The 14,003-nt window shown below is 43.5% G+C and overlaps 1 protein-coding gene across 11 annotated transcripts in view; it reads left to right on the top strand.

Annotated features, from left to right (window-relative positions):
• The first annotated feature begins 3,435 nt into the window (after positions 1 to 3,435).
• Positions 3,436 to 14,003, top strand: part of PAM (peptidylglycine alpha-amidating monooxygenase) — a 125,205-nt gene continuing 114,637 nt past the window's right edge. For 8 of the 11 annotated variants that reach the window (XM_083464444.1, XM_083464440.1, XM_083464443.1 and 5 more), the window contains exon 1: positions 3,590 to 3,762. The gene's annotated coding sequence lies outside the window, so the exon portion shown is untranslated. Of the gene's footprint in view, positions 3,763 to 14,003 lie in introns of all 11 variants that reach the window. The other 3 variants (XM_083464441.1, XM_083464437.1, XM_083464448.1) reach the window with 3 other exon arrangements.

The following is a 14,003-nucleotide window of genomic DNA, read 5'->3' as shown; positions in this document are numbered from 1 at the left end:
TCTAAATCTCCCTCTGAGTGAGATTAACCACTGGGATTCTAACTGTGTTTGCATGTATTATCAGAGAAAGAGGCTGCAGGCTTATTTCTTCTGAAACTGCACCTGTGCAAATGTCAAAAGAACTGGGACTGACAGAATGTTTTCAGGATCCCTGCCCTCACTGCTTCATTACATTGGGTTTAACGTCAGTGAGCAATTGTTCCTATGACATTTCTCAGTGAGTGCTTACCAACGTGCAAGATGGCAATCTAGATGTTATTAATTTTAAATCCATTTTTTAAAAAATCCTCTTGTTAGGTGAGATTTTGAATCCAGTTTCTCTGCACTTGAGTAGCATGTCACAGCTACAATAATCTCTTCACTGAGTGGCAGGGTAGTATTCCTTAGCAAGTAGCTTGTCAATAAGAAGAAAAGCTGTTGTTTCGCCTTGTTAAAATTTAAAAACTTGAAAGAGATTTTAAAAAACCACACCGTTAATTTTATTCCAAGGACACAACAACAGAGCTAACATCTAGAGCATCCCGAGCTCCTCTTCCCTTCATGTTGTCACAACAAATCTTCTGCCAGTGATTGATGTTGTTGCCTGCCAAGGAGCTTTTCCACTGAGAGCAATGTTCTCGCCTAGCCTCTGGTGGAGTTCATCCCCCTTCCTGGAGGCTCTCTGCAGTTGCATGGTTCAACAACAAAAAAATCTTGCCTGGAGACGAATACACCAAACTGGGATATGTTTATTTCAAGGCTTTCCCAGTGGAGAATGCCCCCAGCCCCCTAAAATGTTTAGCCTTCAACTTCCAAGTATACTACCCACAATAACTCAGCCATCACCATGATATCCCAAAAGGATATTACATTCATAAAACAAGAGGAGAAACGATTACCCTGAAGTACTAATCTTTTCAATGTATTGCCTACAACACAAAACGACAATACCTTTGAAATTTCATTCAAAAGACAAAACTGAACCCTTTCTCCAATCCTCAAGTTCCTTTGCATGAACACCCAATAGAGAAACCCAAAAGTCAATTTTCTTCTCGCAGCTCCTCTTTAATCCAGTAGATTCACTTTTGTAATTTTTCTTGCAATACTGAGCACTACTGGCATTATCTGTGACACCTCTGGGTTGAATTCTTTTAACCAGTTATTCTTCATTTATTTTCACAAAAGGAGATGAAACAATATACAAGAGTGCCCAAACTCCCTTTCTGTCCACTTGCAGGTACATCTGCTCCAGTACAGCAATTAAATATTAATTCCAGAGCAATTCCCACAAAAGTAATTAACTTTGCTTATGCAAACACTGTTTGCACACACACATATCACCGGTTTTTATAGTGTAGACCCAGAGGGCCTAAACCTTGCTAGATATCTCTAGGTATTGCTTATTTATTTCTTCTTTATTTTATAGCCCCACACACCCCGTCTCACTTTTCAAGCTGTATATAATATTGCAGTTGGCAAGCCAGCCGAAACTTAGAAGTAAAAACATGTACACATTACTGGCTTAAAATGCAGTAAGGCCATTCTTTTCTTTAGTTTGGATGAAAGCTAGCTTGGGGGTAAACAAACACATCAAAACACAGTATTTCATAAGAAACAGCACAGACACTGTATATATATATATATATATGGATGGCGGCGAACTTGTGTACATCACTTCTCAAACCAGCAGTAGGAGCGCACTGCTGGTTTGGGAAGAGCAGGCATCCCCAAACTTGGCCCTCCAGATGTTTTGGGACTACAATTCCCATCATCCCTGACCACTGGTCCTGTTAGCTAGGGATGATGGGAGTTGTAGTCCCAAAACACCTGAAGTTTGGGGATGCCTGATGTAGAGTAACCAAGACCTAGGACAGCTCAGTTGGTAGACAGGGTCCTGGGCTTGGGCGAAAGATTCCTACATTGCAGGAGGTTGGACTCGTGGCTCCTTCCAACTCTACAGTAATATGATTCTATGAATATAAGGAGCATCTTCTGGTAAGACAGAGAGAATGTTGACTGAGAGAATGCACAGCACAGTTTTGAGATGCCTTAAGAAAAACCAGGTCATTATCACTGGCATCGGCTACTACCAGTGGCGTAGCATGGGGATGCAGGGGGGGCCGGCCGCACCGGGCGCAACATCTGGGGGTTAGGGTTAGGGGGCGCAAATTCACGGGTTAGGGGGCGCAAATTACTTGCCTTGCCCCGGGGGCTGACAACCCACGCTACGCCACTGGCTACTACAGAGATATTTACGAAATGATGAGGCTGCGGAGGCTCAGCTCACCTTTACACATCTGATAATAATTTGTTGTTGTTGTTGTTTAATCGTTTAGTTGTGTCCGACTCTTTGTGACCCCATGGACCAGAGCACTCCAGGCAATTCTCTCTTCTCTGATAATAATATTTGGGGCCAACTACATAGGAGCGCAAACACCTCTTAAGAGAGGTCCAGCATGCAGAGGGGCACTCCCACAAGAAAATACTAGCTTCAGAAGAGGGATTTTCATAGAACCGTAGAGTTGGAAGCGAGCCTGAGCATCATATCCCACCCCAACCCCCCGCAACACAGGAACGGGCAGCTGTTCCTCACGAGGATCGAACCTGCAACCTTGGCGTTGGCGCCACTCTCTAACCAAGCTCTCCTCCATTTCCACTTTGGGCCCGGTTTACCAATGCCAATGTGGCAAAGGGCCAAGGACCACCTGAAACTTGGCAACATTCCTGCAAGGGAAGAATCTACCTGGTAAAAAGGAAGCAGCAATATTAGTGTTATGTAGTGTAGTTTCACCCTGGGCCAACAGGGGGATACTGTATATAGTTTTCACTCAGGTCTGTAGATAGTTTTCACTCAGGTCCGCGTCAGTTATTTTAGGTGGGAACTCTGGGCTGTTGTGGTTACAATGTTGACAGCCGGCTGCCTATAAATACAGGCCGGCTGAGCTGTTCACAGTCAGTTCTATTCCAGCTTACCATAATAAAGAGTTACTTGAAGAAATCGCTGTGCCGGCTGCTATGTCAACCCACGACTTAACAATTAGCACGACCCAGCCAAGCACACCAGTTGGTTACACAGTGGGAGAAGCCACGATTTGGAACTGTGGCGCAGTTTTACACGAGGCCACCATGCTATACACCCTCACTTTCTATGTAGGGAATTCTGTCATTGTTGGGGGGGGGTGCATTTTTGTTATGGGGTGTGTGTGACGGATTTGTCGTCACCTTTGAAAAGAGACCCTAGGCTATACGGAGCAGTTCCTTCTTAATAATAACAAAGGCCGGTCTTCTTCCCCCTCCTTATCCTCATCCTTGGGAAGAGCAGGGACACTCAGCGCACGTCGACGCCGCAGCCTTTGCCCTACTGTGTGCACTTATCTCCCTCCACCACAAAAAAATAAAATAAAAGGAGGGGAAAGGCCTCCTCGGATCTCGCCGTCTTTCTGCCGCCCACGGGGGCTTTTTTCCTGTCAGGCTTCCAAGCCTGGCGCGCCTGAGCAAAACAAAAGCTTCCTCCGCTCGCGGCGCCTGGGCCGCCTCGCGTTTTGGGGTGTTTTTTTTTTTTTCTTCGTGAGGCGGAGCTTCGCGCGCGGGCTGTGGGAGGGCGCGAGGGCGGGCCTGGCGGGCTCCGGGGGAGGGACGGGGGGCGGGCCGAGGCTCCTCTAGCTCCTCTCGGCGTCAGCAAGGCAGCCGCGACCGCTTGGGCGAGTCGGTGAGGTGGGGGAAAAAAGAGCCTGAGCCGTGGTCGCCGGACAACACTTGAGGCGAGCGGCCTTCGGAGTGCGTGTGAGTAGCCGGGGTGGAGTGGGGGAAAAGGGCACGGGGGAAAAAAGGGGGCTTCGACCTCCCTCGCCGTCGGAGTCGCTGAGGGGAGGAGGAGGAGGAGGAAGGCAAGTTGTTTCCGTCGCCTGGCCAGGGCTGACGGGCGGACGCTCCCGCCGCCCCCGTCGGGGCGCATTTCTCCTCAGCGAGGGGTCGCCCCGCGCTGTCCGCTCGCCAGCAACTCCTCCGACTTCGTTTCCCCTCTTCCCTCCTGGACTCCCGCCGAGTGTGTGGGGGTCCCAGCTGGGCACCTGCCTCTGCCCGCCTTCCCTCCGCTTTCGGCGGCGGCGTGCGCGCTGCTGCGTGTGCTTTTCCTCGCCTGCTTTTCCCCGGCAGAGAGGGAGGGATCTCAGCGGTTGCTGCTGCCCCCGCTGCTGTAGCTGCAGCTTCTTGTTTTGCTGTTGAGCAACTTTTTCCTCTTCCCGCCCCGCGGTGCCTTCCTTGGACGGTGCCCGTCCGGAGGTGGCTGTCTGGAGCCCAACTTGGGCGCTGCCGCCGTCAGTGGGCACGTCAGGATCGGGTCTGGGCGAAAAGAGGGGCGACCCGCTCGGAGGCCGCCAAAGAGCTGGCAGCTTCCTCGGAGATTCAAGGCGTGTTTATTTATTTGTTTTGCCCATGTTGCTGCTCCATTTCCTCCTCCTGTCCTGTCTGGTGGTTATGGTTGTTTCGGGAGATGCTTTTAAAGATATTGTGTCTGGACCAGGAGGAGAGAGCGTCTGCTGCATCATCGGGCAAAGAAAAGCGGTTTCCCTTGGGAAATAATAATCCCTTTTTGGTAGCGGCTGGCGAGGGAGTTAAAGATCTCTTCAGTAGACAACAACCCCCCTCTTTTTCTTCTTCTTCGTAGGGGTTTATCGCTTGCATACACTCAGCTGTCCCTTTTCTCTATCCTTCCCTTACGCGGTCTTCTATGTTTTCTTTATTTTTTTGAAGTTTCTGACTTCACGCATTAAGATTTAATCCGTTATTTCCGACCCACTGAAGAGACAGGAGGACCAGCGTTATTGCTCACAGTATGAGTGTTTCTCTCCTTCCCCCCACAATTTGGTAAGGAAGCCGGGAAGTGAAAGGTTGTGCTTTTCTTTTCAAAGTTTCCCATGCCGCCTCCGATTAATCCTAAAACCGCTGCTGCTGTTCAAAAGACTAAAAGGCTGCTGGACGCTTTGGAGTGTATTTCATTATACACAGGGCATGCTTGTTAGTTTTTGCAAAGAATGCTATACGAAGAGAACCTTCAATCTACAAATGCACCATAACAGCTATCTTAACTAAATTACACAAATATTATCAACCTGTGGGGAAGTAATGCATGTGACTTTCATCATCTACCTCAGTAGTCTTCATAAACTATCACTCCTATTATTTATTGAAGTGTACCATTGTTGTGCATGGTGCTTTATGGCAGGGGCAGATTGCCTCTGGTCCTCCAGTTGTTACAGCTTGCATTATTTCTGACCATTGGCCATGCTGGCTACGGTCATTGTAGTTCAGCAACATTGGGGGGGGGCATGGGTCAACCGCTCCTGCTTTACAGGATACAAGGAAACTGCTTTCTGCCCCAAGGAGCTTGCAGTTTAAAAGTCACAACAGCAGAAGCAGGGATGCTCACAGGAATAATCTGCAGTTATTTCAGTTACATGTATTTAGGCTTAAATACAATAGGGTGTGGTAATTTGAGGGCTAAATCTTTCCAGAGCCAGAACACGACTTTACTCCAGCTTCTAACATGGTACCACTTTGCATTATTTTTGTTAAGTATATCCCTTCTTTTTCTCTTCATCGCCCTCACCTACTTGTTACTCTTTTTGTCACCTTACTTTTCTTAATCTTTCCTTCTTTGTCTCTTAAGCGCAGCTGAACTCTAAACAAAATAAATGAGAGTGGGTGTTGCAGACCCACCTTTGTTGGGGGTACAGTTGAATTTGAATGCTGACCCTAGTAGTGTCAGACTCAGTGATCTATGATAAAATGCTTCTTAATATGCCACTTTCAATTTATCAGAACTGCAGTGTGTTTGGTTTCAGGCCACGCTGGGGACTACTTTTGCAATTAATGTTCATTGAAACCTTGACAAGTATAAGCTGCTGAGGGGTAGGTGTGTGGGAGGGAGAGAGAGAGAGAGCTTGGCCTCAAGGCAAATATACAACATCCCTTTAAATCTATTGCCTTCATGTGTATACAAATAACTGTGGTCTTAATTCTGCAAACATGCAGACTTTTCCCATTTTTGATCGGTGTGCTACCAACTACATCAGGGTTGGAAAATTGGAATGAAGAGCAACTGAAATCATGCTAGCATTGAACAATTAGTTTCTAATTTTAAAATGTTTGATCAAGCCAAGCTTTTGTGTTTAAGAGACTAACAGCACAAATCTACCCAAAAGTTAGTCCCATTGAAGTCAAAGGGGCTTACTTGTACTGAAGGGCTAGGATTGAGGCCTAAGCAATATTGACTCATATTAATTTCCTGGACTGAACATTACCTACTCCTAGGCTAATTGAACTTAAAAGTGTTTTAGAATTGGAGGATAACAAGAATTTATACTACGTACCTTCAAGATTAGCTTCTTTCTCACGCAAGGTAATAGTCTCTTCTCTCTCTCTCTCTCCACCCCCCGCCCATTTTAACAGGTTGTAGAAGAGTAGAGAAGTCACAGGCTTGCTAACAGTTACTGATAATAGGGCAAGATTTTACTTATTTTTATCAAAGTTCTATGGAATGTTTTAGAATACAACTTCACAAATTTCACTGCACTACTGAAATAGTAACTTCTCAATATAAGTTATGGTTTCAGGAAGAATGGTGAATATATGGTTCCTCTTTAATAAGTAGTGCTCATCAATATTAAGCATATATATTAGTGTTTAGTGTTCGTGTTGACCTCTTGGAGCACTTAAGATTAGGGTGATTTGTTCTGGTTTTATATGACCCACAGATTTATTTATTTTTAATCTCAGAGATTATAAATCTTTGAGTAAGATTAAATAGGTACCATAAAATAAATCTGGCTAATTAGTGGGAAACTGTAGTAGAATTGTATAGTATCTGGAGCTGGAATAAACATGTATTCTCCTCTGTTCACTCGTACTTGCATTTTCCTCTTTACCTGTGTTTTCTCCTGTATTGAATTATACACTGTAAACTCATTGGGCAGAAACCTATTCTCTTACACTTTCCAAAGCACTATAGAGTACTTCACTATAGAATATAGACAGATGAAAGTTCTGGTAGTGGTAAAACTTACATTACTTCCAAAATGTCAAAACTTCCCACAAAACCTGAACCATATTCCATATGGGTAGCTGCTTTGTATGAAGCAATTATCAGAATGGTTATGAATGTGATTGCCTTACCACTGATTGGGCTGCTTTGATGTCCAGTTTGCCAGCATTGACTTAGTACTGAGGGGAATGGAAGGAGATTCACAGGAAAGCTGATGATATTTCAGAATTTATTATGAGTCAGGTGTGAACCTATGAGCCTATCAATTGGGGCAGTGGACTGGTAGAGAGTGAGGTACCTGGGAATTATAAGTCTTAAATGTCGAATATTGAAATTGATCAGCTGGCTGCACCAAAAGGAGTAGAGCAATAGGCTTTTGTGGTTTTTGGATCCTAAATAAGTGTTTGGGGGGGAAGGTATGCAGAAGGCTTGAATAAGGTGCTCAGCACAGCTTTGCTGTGGACTGGGCATTTTCTGCCTTTCTTGAGACATTTCCAAATCCAAGTTGTCGTGGGAGCTCTTTATTGTTTGTTCGTTCATGCTGGGACATTATCTCGCTCAGTTCATGTAGAGCAAAAAAGAGGCAACAGCGCTAGCATACAACAGGAAATAATAATCCAGGATTGCCGAAAATGGCAACATGTTATTCTTAAATCTGTGCACACCTTTTGCAAAAATAAACTGTTCCTCAGGGAGAGTATAATAACAAATCTATCTATTCTCATTTGCAATCTAAAGCATTTTAACATGAAATTACTGGCCATATAATGCTGCTCCTCCATTAGCTATGAATCTATTTGGCAGACCATGATACATCTTTCAGATAGCAACTATATTTGGTGGGCCATTTCCTACATTATCTGGGTCTTGTGTGTTGTATGTGCCTGTTTGCCTTCTCCTCTGAACCGTTGCTCTGGCATGAGCAGGAGAAGTACAGTTAGTAAGCTGCAAGGCAGAGGGAGTAATAGACTGCTTGGAAAGCCTGCAGCCTTTCACTGAGAAGAAATGTTATCTGACTCATTAGCTGATTCTGGCAGATCTACTTTTGAATTTACAATGCTTTCCTGAACTCTGGTGGGTGCTGTCCACCAAGAATTGCCATAGCTCAACTTCTCTTCCTTTCTTTGGAAACAGTACATTTGAAGTATTTCAGAGTTCTCCTATTCTGAGTAATGCCATATGTTTCATAAAGGTTTAATTATCTGTATATTAAATTTGTTACTAACCAGCATAAAGTCACAGAGAGTATCCTACCACCCTTGTGTGAGCATTACAAGTAACCGGTCTTCTTTACAAGTTGGAAGCTGTAGAGGTTGGAGGGGGAGCCTCATCCTCCCAATGTTTGGACATCAGTCCCTGTCTTCTCTCAGCTCCAACATTGGGAGGAAAACTGAGAGTTCTTTATCCAGTATGTCATGCCATAGCTTGGACTAGCAAATGCCCCGCAATGCTTTCCTGTGGGAAAGACTGACTGGGCAATTATTTGGCTACTTGGAGAAGAGGTGCCTAGTGCACTGTGCTTCAGAGCAACCAAACTAACTAGAGCATACAGATTTTTTTCTACATCCGTGCTAATAGGAGGGTGGATGGGAGGGCGTTCTTGATTATTGCATCTGAGCACTCCCTACCTGTTTCTCGTAAGGGGTTTCCTGGGAAGTGGGGGCAGGAACCCGCCGATTGCCCTTCTTGATTTTATTAGAAGCACAGACAACCATTTTGGAGCCCTTGATATGTAACTTATTCTCTATGAATACTTTTTCTTTGACAAAGATTTTGTGCCCATTGGTGGTGGTTGGCATAAAATTTCATCAAATTCAATTAGTTTTACTATTGTCTGCTACGGTTTTTCTAATACTTGGGTGTTTCTTGTTTTGGGCTTGGCATTCTAAACTGGAATCCTAGCTTCTTATCTATGTCTTTTTTAAGCTGATAGTTTGCATAATATAATATACACCCTTACCATTGACTTTGGCTAGCATTATTAACATCCCTGTTAATCAAGATGATGAATTCAATCTATTGGCTAAGCAGGTCACCTTGAGTTTAAGCAGATTCTCTTAGGCCATGCTAGTATTTTCATAAATATGTGCTAATAGGTCTATAAGACTTCTGTTTAGTATTAAACGCTTAGAACTGAGTGCCACAGTGTTATAAAATCTGCATTCCACCACACACACTTTAAAACAGACTGTGTTAAGGAACTTTAGTTTGAAAGCAAATGTAATATAGATATTACAAAGTTGTTTCGTTATACCTTAACTATGGCCAGCTCTGCAAGACCTCTCTGACATCAGAGCAAAACTAAGAATGAAGTGCCTAATTCTGAGGTCATTAAATCTTCATTTGCTGCACATTTTCTGTCTGGAAGTTTTGGCTCTGAAGGCTTCTGTATTCTGAGCAATTAGTTACTCATTTTTGAAAGGTTTATTTCAGGTATTTGGAACCTGTGGCCTTCCAGATGTTGGACTACAGCTGCATTCATACCTGTTTGGCACAGATGGGATTGGAGTTTTAATAGCATATGGAGGGCTGCAAGTTCCACATGCCTGGTTTAATTATTGTAAAGTAATTTAATCTCAGGATGGCCAAGCACTACTGTGATTGTCTCACAATCCCGTTGGGATTTGGTGAGTATAGCCTAAGAGTATTCAGAAAACATTGAGGGAAGTTTTTGGTGGCTAGGCATGTTCAGAAAATCCTCATGGTTTTGTGAGCTTTACCAATTTACTCCACCACCATCCAGGATGCAAAGAGAGACTAACTAGGATAGGGAGAGAGTGCAGCTTCCTTTCCTGCTATCCCCTCCCTCTCTTAAGCCTTAAGAAAGTCAAAATAGGCTCATATTGGGGAGCAGGGGAATATAACAGCGGGGGCAGGGGGGGGGAAAGAGAAATTGAAACAGCCAAATGCAAGTGACATGAAGAATATAATTTTCTTCTTCTTCTTCCTAAGGCTTGTGGGTTGGGATACAATCCAGATGGGTCCATTGCAGGAACTGAAGCACATTTGCAGCCATCTGCCAGCTACTTCCAGGCTTTAGGGAGGCCTTTTCTGCCTGCTCATCCTCTTTCCCCCTAACTTTGAGTCCTTGAGGAAATGAAGATGCCTTAATAGATTGAGGAGGGTTGAATTGCAAGCCGGTGCAGGGCCAGTCAAGGAGGCCCTACTGTACCTGCCTCAGTTGAGCTCATCCTTTAACAATGAACAGGTGCTTGTATTGTTATGCGCCCCTGACTGAATTATTGTGACACCCTAATTTAACCTGCTCTGTTATGTGAACAATTAGGTCTGCTCAGAACAGTATGTAACTAGAAAGGCAGCAATATTTCAAACAACTCATTCCTTAGTCATCAGCTAGTTTTGCTGGAAGGAGACTTTAAGGAGGCACCAGCCTTTCCTCTTAAGATCCTGCCAGCAAGCTCTTTTACAACAGCTGCTTCCTCCATTCCCCTTCTTCCTCAGTATAGTGGTACCTCAGGTTACAAGCGCTTCGGGTTACAAACGCTTGGGGTTACAAACTCTGCTAACCCGGAAATAGTACCTTGGGTTGAGAACTTTGCCCCAGGATGAGAATGGAAATCGCGTGGCGATGGTGCAGCAGCAGCGGGAGGCCCCGTTAGCGAAAGCACACCTGAGGTTAAGAACAGTTTCGGGTTAAGAATAGACCTCCAGAATGAATTAAGTTCATAACCTGAGGTACCTACCACTGTATTAGCATTTGGGACTAGTTTTGGCCCAAGGCTGTCAGTTGCTGATTGCTAGGCTTTTAGGTCTCATAAAAAGTGTTTTGCCATATTTCGCTGTTTCTCATCCTATGGAACAAATGTGACTCCTAAGTGCTTTATGCACAATAAGTATGATTTGGTTTTCTTCAGTTTACTGAATATTTTACTGTCTCTAAAACAAAAGGTAAGGCAATAATTAGAGAGTGGAGTGATCTGTGTAGGTATCCAGCTGTGTAAATCTGTTGCTGGCCTGGCATTGTTGCTAGTCTTTGCTTGCCCTGGGGTAGTGTTCTTGCTTCTGATGTGCAAGGGTGTACAACTTCAGTCAGCTGTCAGCCTTGCAGCATCTGATTATTTCTGCCAATCTGATGTCAGTTTGAGGATGGGGAAAGTACTTACAAGAAGAAATGCTGTGACTTAAATATTACATGCTCCAGACAGGTGGAGAGGCAGTTATCTTTCAACCCCTGGAGCTCTTGTCAAGTTCCATTTTATATGGCTAACGGAGTTGCTCAACATGCATCCAGCACCTTAAAATATGCATGGGATGAATGTGTGTGAAGCTATGTTCTACAAAGGAACTCCCCTCACATGTTATATTGACATACTAGGAGGTCAAGTGGTAACAAAACAAGACTGGTCTCATGTTTTAAAAATCTAGTATATTGAACATCTGAATCCTTTGAGAGTTTGAAGTTTGACTTTTTAAAAAACCTCCAAAGTTGCAAGTATTAGTGTTTAATACAGAATATGTGCCGTATGTGGTTATCAAAATCTCACTTGACTCTGCAGTTCTGGTGCTGAGACTATGGAAAGCAGCACCAGATATGGATTTCTCAAAAATCTTACTAGCTTTGTTCTAAAGTGCATCAGACTTCTTTATCCTTTGCCAAATTTTAGATTAGATTTTTAAATCTTCAGCTCACCCTACCCTTTTTATCAAACCTTTGTTGCTTGTGTACCAGTCTGCTGTCATGTGGAAGCAAATCCCTGAACCCGTTACTCGCCCGTCCTCAGTTGACGGTTTCTAATTTTATCTCTTTCTTGCGGCTATTACCATGTTAGGCTAATCATAGCTTTGCATGAAATCACAACTTTATGGCAAGAATATCCTCACTATTGTTAGGTTTAATGATATGATTTATTTATATATTGCTTTTTTAGGCTTCCTAGGCCTCCAAAGCAGTGAGCAGCCTATTGAACAGCATGTTAATTCAACATGTTAATACAACGAAAGGTGGCATAAAAGTAGAGCAAACCAACCATTGAAACAATATATGGATATTATTATTATAAGCTACTTATAATAAAACTTACTATAAACTTTAGTATAAGATGGGTGGCATTTCTTGCTGGAAGCAGTTTCTGTGCATAGTTTGTTTTCCAATACATGTTTAAAACTTCGCAGGACTATTTGTAAAAGCAGCTATTGTGTTCTCTTGCCAGTTTACACAACAACTTTATTTGCACTGCTTTTCCTTGAAGAAATTTATAATCCTCTGGATGTTGCTGGACTACGACTCCAACCATCCCTGACAGGGCAGTTTACAGTATAAAAACACAAAAATACATAACATGATAACAAAACAATCTCCCCCAACTCTCAGTTTAAAAGTCCATAGATTGGCTAATTAAACAAAGGCCTGGGAGAAGAGACATGGTTTTGCTTGGCACCTAAAGCTTTGTAATGCATCAGACAAGCATTCCTGGGGAGACCATTTCACAAATGGGTAGCCTACACAGAAAAGGCCAATTCTTGTGTTGCCACGCTTTAAACCTCTTGTGGAAGAGACACATGAAGAAGGACCTCAAATAATGAGTGCAGGGTCCGGGTCAGTTCATATTGGGAGACGTGGTCCTTCAAGGCAGGGGTGCACAGTACAGGCCTGTGGCTTAAGGTTTACTCCTACAAAGGTATAACCCTGTCAGTTGAATATTTCGTGATATCCAGCAAATAAAAAAAATCAAGTAGGGGATCTCCCACATCTCTTGAACCTGTCTTGATATTTGTCTGGATGCTTCAATGGTGGACCATATTGCCTTATGACCAAGTAAATCTGTAATTGTACATTTCTTTTTTCTTAACTATGAATGCTTAGTATTTGTTAGATATTATATCTCAAGTCAGCTTCAAAATGGAAGGCTGGTTCTTGACAAGGAAAAATTACTTGTGTGTTACTGGGACCAGTGTTTACAAGCAATAAAATTCATGTGGGTATTGTGCTATATTCAGGTGCAGACACTAATCTTCAGAATTTTGCTTTAACTGCAGTATTTGTCTATTGAGATTATATTTCTCTTCCGCTATTATTGGGATGTGATCATAATGTCTAAGCACATACTTGTTGGCCTTGTAGGATAAGTATTTTGCTGTTTCTCAACTGTTTTTCAACTCTGGCTATCCTTCTAAATTTGTTTCCCAAACAAATATTACTAACCTGTTTCATGATCCTTGTACACAGTGATGTATATATAGACTGTTGCTGCACTCTGTACTCCCATCAGAATCACTACTGGGAAGGCTGGAGGGAACATGGTTTTACATGGTGGTGCATGTGTATGGCCATTCTCACTGTCAATTCTGGTTAAACCACCTGCATGTGGCCTGCTTCCCAGTGATCTCTGCATGTTGCTCTGAGGAAGAAAATGACTGTCTACATTTGTATTAAATTCTGGAAGTTGCTAAGTATAGAACACGAATGCTCAACCTGTGGTTCCACAGATGTTGTTGGACTTGCCCTTGGCATCACCATCAGCTGGGTTGGTTGGGAGTTGGAAGTCCAGCAACAACTGCAGGGTCACAGGTGAGAAATCTCCTCTAGAGTGAGGAGATTTTTATTTTCCATTCCAGTTAAGAAACTTTTGGAAAGGTCAGATCCCTTGAGCAGGCTGCTTAAGTCATCACCATTTTGGGTAACGTTTGAAATTTGCCAGGCACCAGGGGCATTTTGCACCTGGTTATCAGCCACTTGCAACTAAGTGAAGATGCCCGGGTGCCAGGATGACACCTGGCATCTCCACCATCTAGGGGTGCATGCCTGGGGATCCTTGGATCTTGCCTGATTTTGGACACTAGAAACACAGCCTGTAGAATTTTATCTGTTATATTTTATCTGCGCAATCAGAATGAATTTCAGGAACCAAAAAGTTGTATTGAAAAATACAACTTTTGAGCTGCCTGGCCCCAAAATGGCAACTAGGCATTTTGTTTTGGCAACTGTAACCCTGGTTGAAGGAGCCATTTGGCACCTAGCTTA

The sequence above is a fragment of the Podarcis liolepis genome (genome assembly GCF_965112155.1).
Source record: "Podarcis liolepis genome assembly, chromosome: 11".
Taxonomy (NCBI): domain Eukaryota; kingdom Metazoa; phylum Chordata; class Lepidosauria; order Squamata; family Lacertidae; genus Podarcis; species Podarcis liolepis.
This window is presented reverse-complemented; position numbering and strand designations above follow the sequence as displayed.